This window comes from Astatotilapia calliptera, chromosome 18 (assembly GCF_900246225.1).
Source record: "Astatotilapia calliptera chromosome 18, fAstCal1.2, whole genome shotgun sequence".
Classification (NCBI taxonomy): Eukaryota; Metazoa; Chordata; class Actinopteri; order Cichliformes; family Cichlidae; genus Astatotilapia; species Astatotilapia calliptera.
Window position 1 is genome coordinate 16,390,802 of NC_039319.1, and position 14,754 is coordinate 16,405,555.

Genomic DNA, 14,754 nt, shown 5'->3' on the forward strand with positions numbered 1-14,754 from the left:
TAGCGGGTTTTTGTAACTGCCAATTTCCATATCAAAGTGTCTGCATTTCAATAGGGAGAACTTGAGCTACCAGCCCCCTTCCTCTAAGCAGTTTTGTTCTGATAGAGAATTGCTGCTGCTGCTGTTGGAAGCTACTGACAGGATTGCTGGACACTGCAGTTGGTCATGGTTTATGTGTGTGTGCGAGAGGCAAGTGTTTGTCTTGGAAACAGATTTAGTGTGGATTGGGAGAACTTGCTGGCCGTAAGCTTAACACCAAAAGCCGCGTATTTAGCGGAAATTTTGGACGCCGTTCAGAGACGTGGTCATGTTAAAAAAGATTTTGCCTGTTAAAACATTTTCGCTCAGTATTTCTCGGGGCGAGCGTAGACCAGGAACAAAGATCTGTGTTTCAACCTCTTTAGGAGAATGGGACACCATCAGAGCAATCATGGCGATTGGGGAAAAAAAGAAAAGAACAGAAGTTGCTGAAAATATGTTTGCTTGTTTTTCACTGCCGTTTTGGTCACCGCGGCCTGCATCTAAAAAGGCTCCAAAATCAATTTGCTTTCAGTCGCTTTCTGACAAAATAAATGGTTTAATTCCAAAACCGAGCGAGCGTAGATGTAATGACACGGAGCGTTCAAGCTTTGTGTACGACTCTCGAGAACCTAGCGGTGTTGTTTTTCTTGTCGCAGAGATAATATTTATTTCCAATTCTGTGCAGCTGTTGTTTGTCAGAGAAGGAATGCGGCAAGACGCTGTTTATTTTGATGGATTCGTCTTTTTCCCCCCCCTTTCCCTTCTCCTCCCTTTGTGTGAGGATACGTGGCCTAATGTTCACAGCAATTTTAGGCAGGTTAAGTAGATGAAAATAAACACTCGCACGTTTGCACTGCAAAGAAGGAGAGACACGGGGAAAAAAAAGCCATTTCTATGCTTTGTGCGTGCCCTTACTTTGAAAATAGGATCAGCATAGGTTAATAGTGAAAGAAAGTGCAGTGTGTGAGATGTTATTACACAGAGACAGGGAATGGAAATGCCATTGGAAGCGCGGTAGGGGTCGGTGGCCCCTTCGTGGTCATCCTGCTCCTGGGTAATAACATGAGCCAACCACTTCCCAACCTTCAAGAGGAGAGACCTCGCTGCTTCCTCTCCTTCCTATGTTTGGACAAAATATGATCACAAAACTTGTGAAAGAGGCGAGAGTAGGAGGCCACTTTTCCGTGTTGAACCAAAGAGTAGGATAGAGAAGGCTGAGGAGGTGGGGGGGCGGAGGTGGATAAAGCAGGACTTCACCTGCCATCTTCACTCACGGCAGGCGGGTTTGACAGCTGACTTGTTCTGTTCCTCTGACTGGCTCGCTGCGAAAAAGTTGGACAAACAAATGGACAGGAAGAAGGTCTGAGAGGGGCGCAGGTGGGATTATATTCATTTTAGTGGAGAAGCACACTTTAGATGCTTTTCTCATGAATGGTTGAATTCTCCTTCCCTGTTAGGACTGACTTACTCCTGTGTTGTCTACAATGGCTTCTGACAAAGCTCAGAGAGCAGGGCTGCCTTCATTGTGTATGTGTAGGAGGACAGGGCAGCAGCAACTGTGGTGAGTTTGGTGAGTCAGGAAAGAAACAAGAGTGGGGAAGAAACCATGCTGCGGTGTGCTGAGCCGAGCCCGGTTCTTCAAATTATTAAAAAGCTGCTGAAGAGGAGAAGTACATGCATTCTGCTCTGTTGAGGTTGCTATCAGTGGAGGGATTTGACATCAGTGCTCCTTCTAAGATGGATTTTGTCCTGGCTGAGTGTTGCTGCAAAATGGTCTCAGGTCTGGAGAGTAGTGTCTGAATCTTAGGGGCTGACACCAAACCTGATATTTACCGGTGATGCTCACATTGAAGCGGTACTCTTGCCTGTTAGCCAGAAGGAGGGAGGAAAATGCACAACAGAGGAGTGTGGGCTTAAAAAGAAGAAAGCAAAGGGCATTTTGTTTATTTAACAAAGTGCTTCGGGGTGAGTTTCTCACTCGCTGCAGAATCCTATCATAGCCATTTTGTGGCTCGCCTCAAAAATAAAGAGACAGATGACTGGAACGAATGATTATGTGTTAGGGTAGTTAACCCGATGGATAGATATACGGTCTCGCTCCTTTTCGCTGAGATCTGAGGGAGAAAAATTCTCTCCCATACTACCACCTCCTGCGTTTAAAATGACAGTTAACTTTCCCCCACTGGTTTAAAAATGGATGTTTAATGATCAACAGAGGCTTGGCGCTTAGGTCTAGTAGTCACGCTGGCTGTAGATGCGCTCACCGCGGAGAAAGCTACCTCCTCTGTGTTGTTAGGGGACTCTGCTCAAACAGAGACCGGTTCTTGAGTGATGGATCGTCAGAGGTCTCTTTGGGGTGTGTGTTAACCCTTTGGAGTGTGCAGATCTCGCCCAGTAGGGGAGCCGTCAGCGGCATGTGATGGATGTGTCCCAGGTCTTTAAGCTCCATATATCAGAAGATTAGCACTGACCTGTGCTGTCTGGGCAGCCCTCAGAGCTTCTTCTCCAACACTGGCTGGCATTAGCATATTAGGACACTGCTCTGTCTCAGGGGGATACGAAGATAGGGTTCTTTATTTGGTTCTGCCACAGTATAGGTCACAGGAAGTGTGCAGATTAAAGGCTGAAGGCTTTGTGTTGGTATTAGGTGTATCTGACAGGTCATCTGTCTTGAGCCGAGGAAGCGCTTCTCTCTTCTTCAAATTCCTAAATAGTATCATATAATTATCCCAGAAATTGAAGCTCAGGCCATGCTTCACTGCAGAAAGATCTCCTTGTTCATCCTTCATGGTATTCATGAATCACATAAAAATGGAAATGAGCTGATGTGGGGTAACATCGTTATTCCTCAAAGAGATCGGACCAGGTATACACCCACACCCATGTTTTATTTTCCAAATGAGTAATCGTCATGGCCTCCGCGCGTGATGGACAGCACGAATTCTGCTATTAAGTGCTTTCGCACAAACATCACAGGAGCATTTGCTTCCCGAGAAGCTACTTAGTGTATTACAAAGCTAAATTGAACATAATATTGGGGTTCTTTCACTTCCTTCAATTTTGCTGCAGATTCCTTCAAATGATCATAAAAACGCTTCCACCGTTAGTGCTCTCATGCAGTGCATTTTCTGTCCAACTCTTAAATGTCACCTCCCACGGTATTGCTGGCATTTGTTCTTGTTGTGTCTTTATGTACAGAAAGAATACTTTGAATGCCAATTTTTCAAGGAGCTGTTTTGCTACATTGGGTGAAAAAAAGAAAAGAAAAATAAGAGGAGAGAGGCACGGGATCACCTGTAGTGCGCCGGCTCTTTGTCTCCCATGTCTAATGGCTATTTGATGCCTACTTGGTGTCACTCGGTGCCTTGTGATGAAGCCAATGTATTTTCAAGGTGAGGAGATATTGTCAAAGCCCTTGAACGTTCCTCGGGCTTTGATTGGCAGGCGTTGTCACAGAAGATGAGGAGTGGTGGGAGTCGCACAGCAAAGAGAATCTATTACCTAGGATTGCGAGGCGTGCTTTCACAATGTGTCAGTGCAGTCAGCCATCTTGCGCTCTCCGTGTCAGGAACAGTCCCCTCATCGGCGCAATGAGGGAGCAGCTTTCAAGTTTAATTTTACTGGTTACCATAAGTGATGTTATTGATGTTTTTCTTCTTACTCGGGTTTCGTAGCATGATGAATTAGCTTGTGAAACCAAAAACATTTAGGCGTTCATCACCGTCAGTGTGTAATCTATTTTGTGATTGCTGGCAGTCAATATTAAAAAAGAGACAGAAAGAAAGAAGGAAAAAGAAATGCAAATGGCATTCTGGCAAAAAAAGAGAGAAGAAGAGCAATATAAAACTCAAAATTCAGCCGAGCCCTTTCTTGCTGATTTCCGACATTTCAAAAGCCTCCTTAATACACACTGAGAGGGGCTGCAGGCTCTCAGGGTTGCAGTGAGAGAAGGAAGCCTGTTGTTGATCAGCCAAGCAAATCAGATCTTGATATTTGAAGAGTGGAGTTGTGATTGCTAATCACTCCACTGCTGAGTTTTAATTAGGAGACTCATAAGCATTCTGTCATTTCTCAGCAGAGCATAGTCAAGCATCAGATGTACTTAAGAGAACAAATAATTAGTTGTCTTAGTAGTTGGGGCTACCAAACAAGCACGTGCACGGGTTTTGTTTTAGCTTTTTATTTCATGGATTAATTAGTATTTTATACTATGTACTTGCAATGATTAAAAATATTACTGCTAACTGTGCTTAATGCGAGCCCGTGTGCTTTTCACATCTTAAATCATATCTTGATCTCATTAAAGGATAAACTGGGGTTGTTTTGAGCCGAGCAGCAGCCGTGCGTGGACACTTTGTGCATGTGCTTATCACCAAAGGAAGCTTTAAACTATTTTCTTGGGGTTATTGCTATAGATTGGACCGAGCTTATTTTGAATGGGTAGGTTTCTGTCCTGTGCTCCTAAGACCTTTGTTAGGACATTTTAATTACAGCAGAGCTGGATGTAATTGATCTAGGCTTAGAGGGATTTCACTGTCAATGAGAATGAGCCTGGGCGTTAATACAGCCGAGCAAACGCTTCCACCTCTGTGCCACACTAACACACTCACACACACACACGGTGGAGACAAGAGGAGATATGCGGTGGCTGTCCTTTATTTCAGAGGGACCTCTGTGTTTTCCGTGTAACGGTTAAATCAACCTTGCGGGACTGGCTTACATGATAGTGCAGACGAGTGTACCTCTGCCTTTAGTTGAACATATCTGTTGCCCACATTGTTGGCACCTGGAGTGCTCTCTTACGGAGCACTTTCTTCACTGGTTCCATGTTGTCACCCACAACCTTGAAATTTTTATAAGGCTGTTAGATAATGCTTCCCGATGAGGGTGAATTATTGATGGTCTTGTTCGTATGAGTGGGACAGGGCAGGCTTTTAACTCTCTGAGCTGCTGGGTCTCTTATCCGGTAACTAAGGGACACCGCACAAACACCCAGAGGAATGATGTACTGGAGGGAGGAAAAGAAAAACGGAGGCAGGGGGCTGAAAATAAAATAAAAGAAGCATGCATCCTTTACGCTACTGTTGGGCTAAGCCACAGCACAAGGGAAATTTGGCAGCAGAGAAAAGCGTTGCATCGACTGAAGCCTTTTCTTTGTTTTTTTTTGTTTTTTTGAAGCATTGAAAAGTGATGTGGTGGCCGCGTATTTTTTGTTTGCAAGGATACACACAGAAGTCTGCCTTTTGCGATTTCTTTCCTTTTTTGCAGAAACACATGCTTCAAGTTTAGTACATGTGTCAACACAGGATGTGATGTCAGGAGAGAAAAGCGGACAAATAAAGTTTGTAACCCGGGTAAGGCTGCAGAAACGAGTTGATTAATTGATTAGGCGGTCAAATAAAAAGTGATAACTGATTGATTATCCCAGAGAAGTAAAAACACAAAGCATTCTTTGGTTTCTGGCTGGATGTTTTTGGCTTTTCTCTCGCTTGTAATCAGAGATAATTCGATGTGTTTTGGGCTTTGGACTTTTGATTGGACAAATCAGGCAATAAGAAGATGTCACACAGATGGATAAATGAATAACATAGACGGGATAATATACAAAACGAAGATAATGATCAGTTCTTTAACGGATGGTTTTAGCAGGCTCTTACCAAATGTGAAGTCCTTGTGTCCTTTCACAGTTTCAAATTTGATAAATGTGGCTATAAACACTCAAGGTTTTGGTACATATCTGCTCCAAGGCAGTGTAAACAGTATTTATGAATGCTCTTGGAGGCAGAAACCACACAGCCTTGAGTCTTAATTAGTTTTTTGGTGAAAGTGAGGTCTGAGCTGTTCATTTGACCCTGAATGGCAAACTGTGTAACCTGCTGCACACACAGAGCTCTTCTCTGTGTCTGTCTCTACTGAAAACGTAGCTGCATTCTAGTAAAATCAGTCCTCAGCCATTAATTGTACACCCGCACAACCTGACAGCTGTCCTGATTCTTATAGCTCGCACTTTCATCATTGTCCCAATTCATTCTCTCTCCTCTCAACTGGGCCTCGTGTTTGCATTACAATGGAGCGAGCAGGACGAACTGGTGGAAATACCGGTAAAGCGTATAATTTAGCAAGCAGAAATCTGCAGCGTTGTGCTTGAAGCTACATTTTGGATTTTATTCTAGCGTCTGCTTTTTTTCAGCCACAAAAAAATCTTAAGTTTGGCCTTAAAAAGCAGCCTGTCTTTTGTCAAATCATCGCAGGTTTGGTGCATTTAAAGCAAGAAATCCTATTCTGAGTTTAGAGACGCATCCAGCTGTTTAGAGGCTCTGCGTTAGTCTTTTTCGATGTGTTGGAGGTCATGTTGCATTCATTCGTCAACCTGCGGTGGTCCGTCTTCACAATGAAAATTTAAAGTAGTTTACAGCTCAATCAGCGATAGTCACTCTTGAATAATAACCCCGAGACTGTCTCAGCGAAGGCAGGAACAGCACAAGAAAGCAATTATGTACAAAGAAAACGAGAAAAACAAGTCCAACCAGCTTCCATGTCCCACTGGAAATGCTGTAGATTGATGCCTGTGAGTTGGTTTCCAAAGGAACAGACAGAGGGGGTGGACAAATTAATAGAAACCAATACTGAGAAAAAAAAGAAAAAAAAAGGATTTGTGAAGAAAACAAGCACAAAAACTGTCCAGGCCTCCACGTATGTGCATATTAAGTCCATGGCTCATTTCCAGCTCAATACAGCCAAGTTGTGAATGTGGGCAATATGGCTAAAAGATATTAGCTTGAGCATGGGTGAAATACTGAATCTCTGCAGAAGGATTTCTCTAATCGGTGCTTTAATTCAGAGGAATCAGTCTTCAATAAATGATGGTAGATTTGAACAGACAAAGTCGAGATTACTAGGAGTTTGAAATGATCATTATTATTATTTCTTTTAAACAACATTGATTAAAATTCAGATCTTGAGTCAGAAGAATATTCGGCTCCAAAACTGTCCCTTTGGGACATGCCGGGTGTCTGTGAACTTAATCATATTTTCTGGCTTCTCTCAAACACCGCCACAACTAACATGCCATCAATCATACCCAATTTTCTCTTTTGCTCTTTTTTCAATTAAAGTCTAACTAAATTTCAGTTGCTTCTCTGATGAATGGCGCTTAGCTGAATATACAGTAATGAGTCAGCTTCAAAAGAGACTAAGCACCACATTTGAACATGAAAGTAGCAGGTCTGAGCAGTCATTACTTGAATTAGCAGGTACTGGGCACAGAAAAGAAAATTAATGTTCAACACTGTGCCAGGTATTGTTCATAACTGTTATGGTTGTGTAGCGATAATGCATTGTTTTCAAGGTCTTTCCTGATTTTTGAAAAAAGACAACTAAAAACTATTAAAAGAAATAAGAAGCCAAACTGTGGTGAAGTAATTTAAACGCAAGAAACATGGGTCAAAACAATCCAATAATCAAAAATTTCATATCACAGCGGCTCAAACGACTGCATGAAAAACAAAAGTGGGCTCTTGTGCTCAGAAATCCCTTCAATTTGCTGAGCGTTGAGCATCTTTTAGATTATAGTGTTGGTTTCACAGCCTGCAACTTCACTGTTTTGGTCCACTCTCCGTGCTCTCATAGTGTCATTTACTGCAGCAGCAGACAGTTGTTTTTCACCAAAGAGGAAAAAAAAAAAACCCTACGCACACTACCTGCCCATCAACAAACCACAGACAGACAAATTTAGCAACTAGCCAATAATGGAGCATTTAGCAGCTTAAGAGCCAGATATTTCCCTCGGGAGTTTTGGAGACCACGGCAGAGCTAAAAGAGAGGGGTGTATTGGCCAGAAATGCGACTCCAAATGAATGATAATGCCGGGCTCTAACTGCTGGATGTGTAATTAGGCAGTTGTTTGCTAACAGATTGAATAAAAACACTTGGTCATCATATGTCAGTGTTTTGTTTACAGCTCCATCTGCGGGCCCTAATCCTCAAGTCGGACTAAAAAAAAAGAGATAGCAAACTTTTAATAAAAAGTGCCGTGGACGGAAAAAAAAAAATGTGGTAGTGAGGTTAAACAGGCTCCTATCAGATGTGAACAAAAGCACAAAAACTGAGATATTTACTAGTAAACAGCTTAAAAGTCTAAACCGTAAGTTCGCATGTTGCACACCATGATTCGAACAGGCACAAATCGCTTTCATCCAGTGCTCAGCCATAAACTTGCACTTAGCTACCTGGCATCGGAACGCAGACAAAATAAAACGGTGCTAAATGTTTTTCTCGAAATCTAATGAGTTTACCTGCAGAGAAAACCCGTATGTGTCTGCTGTCGACTGTTAAACATGGCGGTGGGTCCGTAATAGCATTGGCAGCCGTCTCGTGGGACTCATTAGGTCTGACGATTACTCCGCACAGTGGTGTAATGGCCAAGGTGTATGAGGCAATTTTACAGGACTACTGTTGCTGCTCCCCGTGTTGCGGCGGTTTTATGAATTAAATCAAATTCCTGGTATGGTTTCCCCTGTCACCGGATATAAACTTCCTTTAACATTGTGGAAAACCCTGTAGAGAAGAGTGTGGAGTCAGTTTCCACCTCCCTCCATTCTCACCCAGTCAGAGGCTTTAGTCCTATAATTATACACGTTCACGCTATAGTCTTAATATTTTCTCATATCAGCACATTTTTTATGTCTCCAGTCACTGAGCTTCAGTTATATAAGAGGAGTCCTTAAGGGTTATTTACTATTCCATGTGGTGCTTGATTTGCATTATGTGAGTGCGCACTGGAAAGTAGGTCAGTATATCAGTAATATTAAATATCAGCGCAATTGTTTGACAGTTTTGGCTTGTTCGCATTCATTATTGCAAGCTGTTTTTCTTTTTTTAATCAATCAGATTATTTTAGGGTTAAATTAGTACATTAGTGCTGCGCCTAACAATTATTCTCAGCATCCTTTAATTTAATATAATTTTCTTACTACATTATTGTTTCTTTAAATGTTTCATGTGTGTTGTTTTGCTGAATCTCGTGTATAAAAAAGCACAATTAAGTGATTATAAAACACCTGCTGTTAATGCTCTGCCAGGTGACTCATTGCTTTAGATTATTATTATTTTTTATTTATTTCTTGTCATATTGTGATTTACACCGAGTTGCCATTTTTTGTATTTTTACCTAAAACGGATGTAGCTAAAAGCACGTTTCTGTTATAACCCCCCTCCACCCACTTCATAAAGGCTGTAATGCAGAAAAGGGGTTTAGTGAGTGTGTAATAGTATCAGAAAAAATATATATGTACGTTTATTGGACTTTGTTTCCAGAAATTTCAGAAAACAGCAATTGTGTAGGTGTTTGTTGGAATAGGAGTAGGAAGACTTCACAATATCTGCAAATGAAATGGCAATTTTATTCACACAGTACACTTCAATATGTTACGCTTAACATAAAAGATAAGAAAATAAAAACCTGAATGGCTCTACTGTGCCTTAAGGTAATAAAAAACAGCAAAAAAGACTTTATAAAGAAATAAAGAATAAATAAAGAAATACAAGTTACCATACATACTACACACACACACACACACACACACACACACACACACAATAGTTATTAAGTGCAAGCCTTTGAGAATAAAAAAGGTTTTGAGTGAGTTTTTAATGTAGACACAGTTGAGTTCAAAGGTCACTTTTAAAACTGTAAACAGTAACCAAAAGGAGCAAAAATACTTCTTGTTTAACTTGGTTCACACAAATGCAGACTTTTACTTTGGTGTTTTACATAATAACTAAGAAATATATATATATATATATATATATATATATATATATATATATATATATATATATATATATATATATATATATATATATATATATATATATATATATATCCCAGCTCAGTTATTACATTGAATAAGGCGCTTTAGAGAATTTGCTTCTGGAGTGAATCACAGAAAGTTGATATTTTTTCTGTCCTGGCAATGACACCGATAATTATTTCATTTTTTATTTTGCATTTTTAACACGAGCATTAAAGAAAAGAAAAAGAACCAGTTTTCAAACACGAGTAGTGAAAACACCACCAGATTTTTGTGACTGTGACATATGGATTTCCTGATTTTAAACTGATTTGTGATTAAAAATCTGCCTATCATGAGCACACAAACAAACAAAAACTCCAAGATGATCTCAAAAAATCAATGTGTATCCGTGAATGTCACTGACTTCTACGACCCTGATCTAATAGAGACCTCACAGACGTCCCACAGCGGGGAAACACACCATGTGCTGAACAAACACACATTATGCAAAACAGACTGAATTTTTGACCAAAAAAAGCCCTTTAAATGCACTTTAAATTGGACAAACATGGATCGCGATGAGGCCGCAAGGATAGATACATCACAGTATGTGTAGTGAGCCATGAAGATCTCGTTGTGGCAAAGCAGGAACTGCATTAAATTGTTCCCAGTTGAGAGAATCCATATAACTTTAAATAGCTTCTAAAATCTGTATGAAAATGCAGCGAGCATGAAGTGTAAACCAAGATGTCAGGAGAGACATAACAGCCTGTTTGAGTGATGTACAGTGTCATGTCCTTGTGTTAAAAATAAGATCCGGCTCTGTGAGGAACATTAATGTAGCAGCTCTGTGGGTGAAACACAGCGAGGGAGGGACTGCACCACTGGCAGATTAGAGGAAACTTTAATCAATGTTAAATGAGGTTTAATCCAAAGTTAACTTTTTATTCAGTAATAATTAAACTAAATAATGAACTAATGCGACTGTGCCAGATGACAAAGTAGACATATAATCAATAATCATGATTCCTTTCATTTAAAAAAAAGTCAAAACACTTTCCCTTTTATAGTCTTTCCTTTGATTTAAACGCAAAAATGATTCCTTTCTTTTTGACAGTCCAGCTGAGAAAACCCGAGTGAGATGAAGAGAATACCTTTGCCCTGACTTTTACTTGTCAGGCTACACCCCTGCTCTCTGATCGGTAGTCTAGCGAGACAGGATGTGCTAGTAGAGGCTAGGAAAAAAAATATTGAGAACTCTGCTCTTTTATTTTACTCTAAATATTCTCTCTCTTAAAAAGGTGCCAAAACAGATCGGCATCAAAGACCAGACAGAAGCATACGTTTGATCAATAGCAACATACTATTATTAACATTTTTTAATAATATATATATATAAAAATTGATATAGAAATGCTTATATCTGAATCTATATTATCTTTGCTTGGCCAAACAAGTAGTGATGCAGTAATTTGCAGTAAAGGAACATGTTAGATGTATTTAAATATCTAAATGTGCCTACATGTGCCATCTCACTTAATAAAAAAACATATCAGTGCCAGAGAATTTTTTTAAAGCTTCTTTTACTGTAACATCTACTACTGGGGTGTCAACTATAAGGTTCAGGGGCCAGAATCAGCCTGGGAAAGATTCAAATCTGGCCCACTGGAAAGCTTTGGAAAATGTGAGGACTGCATAGGTTTTGAGGTTTTACAGTTTTTCCTGTTGATAAAGACTCCACAGTATTCCCATTCATACTATGCCAAAGTAGTAATAAACAATGAAATGACAGAAAAAAGCCAGTTTTTCTAGTTTTACTTTAGTGGATCCACAGTTAAAATATTACATATAAATGCTGGGCACTAAGCTGCCCTCCATTCATAATAGCAAGGCTACCAGAACTTTTTCTGTCTCTTTACACATTTATCATGTAAAAACACCGAGACATACTGTTAAAATTGCAGCTTCTTTTTCTTATATTAAAATATCTCACGGATTAAATGTTCACTTAAATGCCGTTTAAAACGGAGCATGTCTGTATATTTCAGCCCCATCTGAGTCTTGCCGTGTCAGTAACTTGTGTGGCTTTTAGTGGTTTGACCTACCAGTGGCGAGTAGAAATAAACTCTTGATAACACCTTAAGCCGGGCCTATATCCGAAATGACAACCCTCAGATAGTTTGCAAAATAGCGTGCCTCTCCCCTCGGTCTGTTCTGGCCCAGACCCCAAAGCTGAGATCACTTCGGGCCACATGTAGGATTTCTTCTCCTTTCTCGTTGTTTAAACAAGTTGTTGTCAGAGGTGGAAATTAATGCTGGATTATTTCGATTTGATGGCAACACATGAATGAAGTTTTGCAAAGCTGGAGGCTGATTGCGCCGTCACTCCTCGCCTGCATGTTGTTCATTAATGTCACAGATGTTGTGTGTTAGCGGTTAACATCCTACTAAAACCTAATGCAGTCTGAATGGAGCTACAGTGTGTAAAAATTTAACATCGAGTCAGTGCGCAACCTCCCCCCCCCCCTGCGAAAAGGTGTGAACATCAACATATCACCCAGTGGAAACGTGCTGAAAGTGAATGAATCTGTTGTGAATGCGCTGCTCGTGTGTAGTAAGGTTAGGTTGAGGGGTGGGGGGTGATATTGCCAGGCCAATCGCGTTTTCCCTCATAACAAATGCAGCTTTAATGCTGTACGAGGTGTGTGGGTGTGTTTGTGTGTGGATAAAGAGCGAACGGGTTGGGGGGCGGAGTGCTAGCATTATGCGTGGAGGAGGTGAGAAGTGAGGCCTTCAGTAAATTTATGAAGAGACTGATTGAAAGGAGAAACCGCTCTTTTTCGTGTCAGTGTCAAGCTGCTCTCTGCTCCTCTCCAGTGACCCTACTGCTCAACCAACTGCTCTGAGGTCAGCCTATTCATTTTGGTGCCAAGCAGGAACAGCTACGGCGCTCAGTAGTAGCCTGTAGCCAGATATCAGTGAATAAAACTGACACCTCGGTCATTGTCTCCCTCTGTTTTTCTTTGATCTCTTCAAATACGTGTGGTATGATGTAGCTTTTACAGATCCAGGGTCAACTGGGGGAATCGGGGAGCGTCACAGCAGTGATGATAAAGCCAGTGCTGAAGCGATGGCTCATTAAAGCCGTTTTCTTGGCAGAAAATGAATCTCCCAACAATTTTGATAATGTATTAGTTGTTTAAATCGGTTATCAAGCAGAATGCTGAACATGCACTGCCGTAGCTTCTCAAACATGAAGATTAATTAAGAAGAAAGAAGCAAGAGAAGCGCTCGCTGTCTCAAATGAATCTTTCAAAGCCACATTTTTCTAAAGAATTACAGTGTGGAAACACACAGTCCCCCGAAGACCCAAACAAACAATGCAATATACATGCAGACTGGAGCAAAACATCATTTTCTGTTACTCCTGTTACTCGCAGCCTTTTTTTCTTTTGATACTCCAAACAAATTCATCAAAACCCAGTGAAATTGTTCGATTGAGATATTGTTTGTTCGCTTTAGAAACACAGAACTAATCTTAAATCTACTCAGGACACTTGGAAGTCCTCACTCTTCTTTGTGTGTACAGCTTCACATCACTCACTTTTTTTTTTTTTTGCTTGTTTCAATATCGTCACCGTTAGACTCAACTGGAAGCTTTTTTTTTTTATCGGTGACATTTCATAAGCTGTGGTAAAAATAATTGTTAGGTGTTAATTTGATCGTTGACAGACAAAGCAGACCGGGGATGGTAATTATTTTAGGCAGCTGTCATTATTTGTTGACAGGTGATTTCAACTACCGGCGTCAACAGAAGATTCCACTTTTTACCCTTTATCCAAGTGTCTGCTCCCCCGCACGGCTCTTTTTGAAAGCTACACACCATCCTCTCTTCATTTTGCTTGACACTAACCTGGCTGTTCAGCCCGGGTCTTCTTTGTTCTCTTCACTTTGCTAAGCTTCTTTGCTCACCCCTCTCTGTTTCACCATGTCCATTTGCCCGCTGGCACTCTATCTTATCTACTGGCTCAATCTTTTGGCCAAGAGCCGCTGAACACACCAACTGTTGTGCTCTCTCAATAAAATAGTGAAGCTTTGCACCTTTCAGGTTTTCTTTTTGTGTGTTTGTGTATATGTGTGTGTTTGCACTTTTTGAGCTGCACCGACGACCATTTCTACTTAAAAGCATGCTATCCACAAAGGTCTCTTTTTAATCTGGAGCCATTTATCCCAAAAAGAAAACAAGACAGAAAGTGGAGCTGCCTTCAATTGCAGCTTTGCATATTTACATGTTACAGGAACGTTTTTGACCTCGTCATCTGCAAACCATCTTTAAAAAAAAACTACCTGTTGACATATGAATTATTTATGGGCACTGAGCCTGTTGTAATTATGAGGGAATAAGTAGCACGTGCAGCCTAATGGGAACTCATGCAAAGACATATTTTCACAAAAAATTAGCGTGTGAAAACACACTCATTTGCCAAAACATTCAAGCAAACTTCCCAACATCCGTGCGTCACGAAGCAAAGCAACCTACCGCTCTATCATTTCCTTTTCTCCGCTTTTAGAGATAAAAAAATAACTCAAAAAATTTGCTGTTACGTCTGGGCGAATCGTCAAAAATCTTATCTGTTTAGCCAAAACAAGATTTCGAAAACCCGCAAACGTCAACATTTGAGCCACATCTGGAACCAGCGCTTTAACGATTAAGAGATCATCTGAATATTTTGCTACTATTTATTGCTGCGGCTCCATGTTTACTAATATACGTAAGCATATTTAAGTACTTAAACTGCTCTTACGCTTTTCTACGTCCGACTCCCCGAACAGCATTCACCGAAAACACCTAAAAGAACAAACATTTGTAAAGCTGAAAACTGTAAGTTCTTGTTGTGCTTACAGAACGGCAGCTGAAGACAAAAAAAGGAAGATTCGG

General features: G+C 40.7%; 1 protein-coding gene across 12 annotated transcripts in view; it reads left to right on the forward strand.

The window, feature by feature from the left end:
* adgrl2b.1 (adhesion G protein-coupled receptor L2b, tandem duplicate 1) overlaps window positions 1-14,754 on the forward strand; it is a 90,824-nt gene that overhangs the window by 2,346 nt on the left and 73,724 nt on the right. The window lies entirely within an intron of this gene.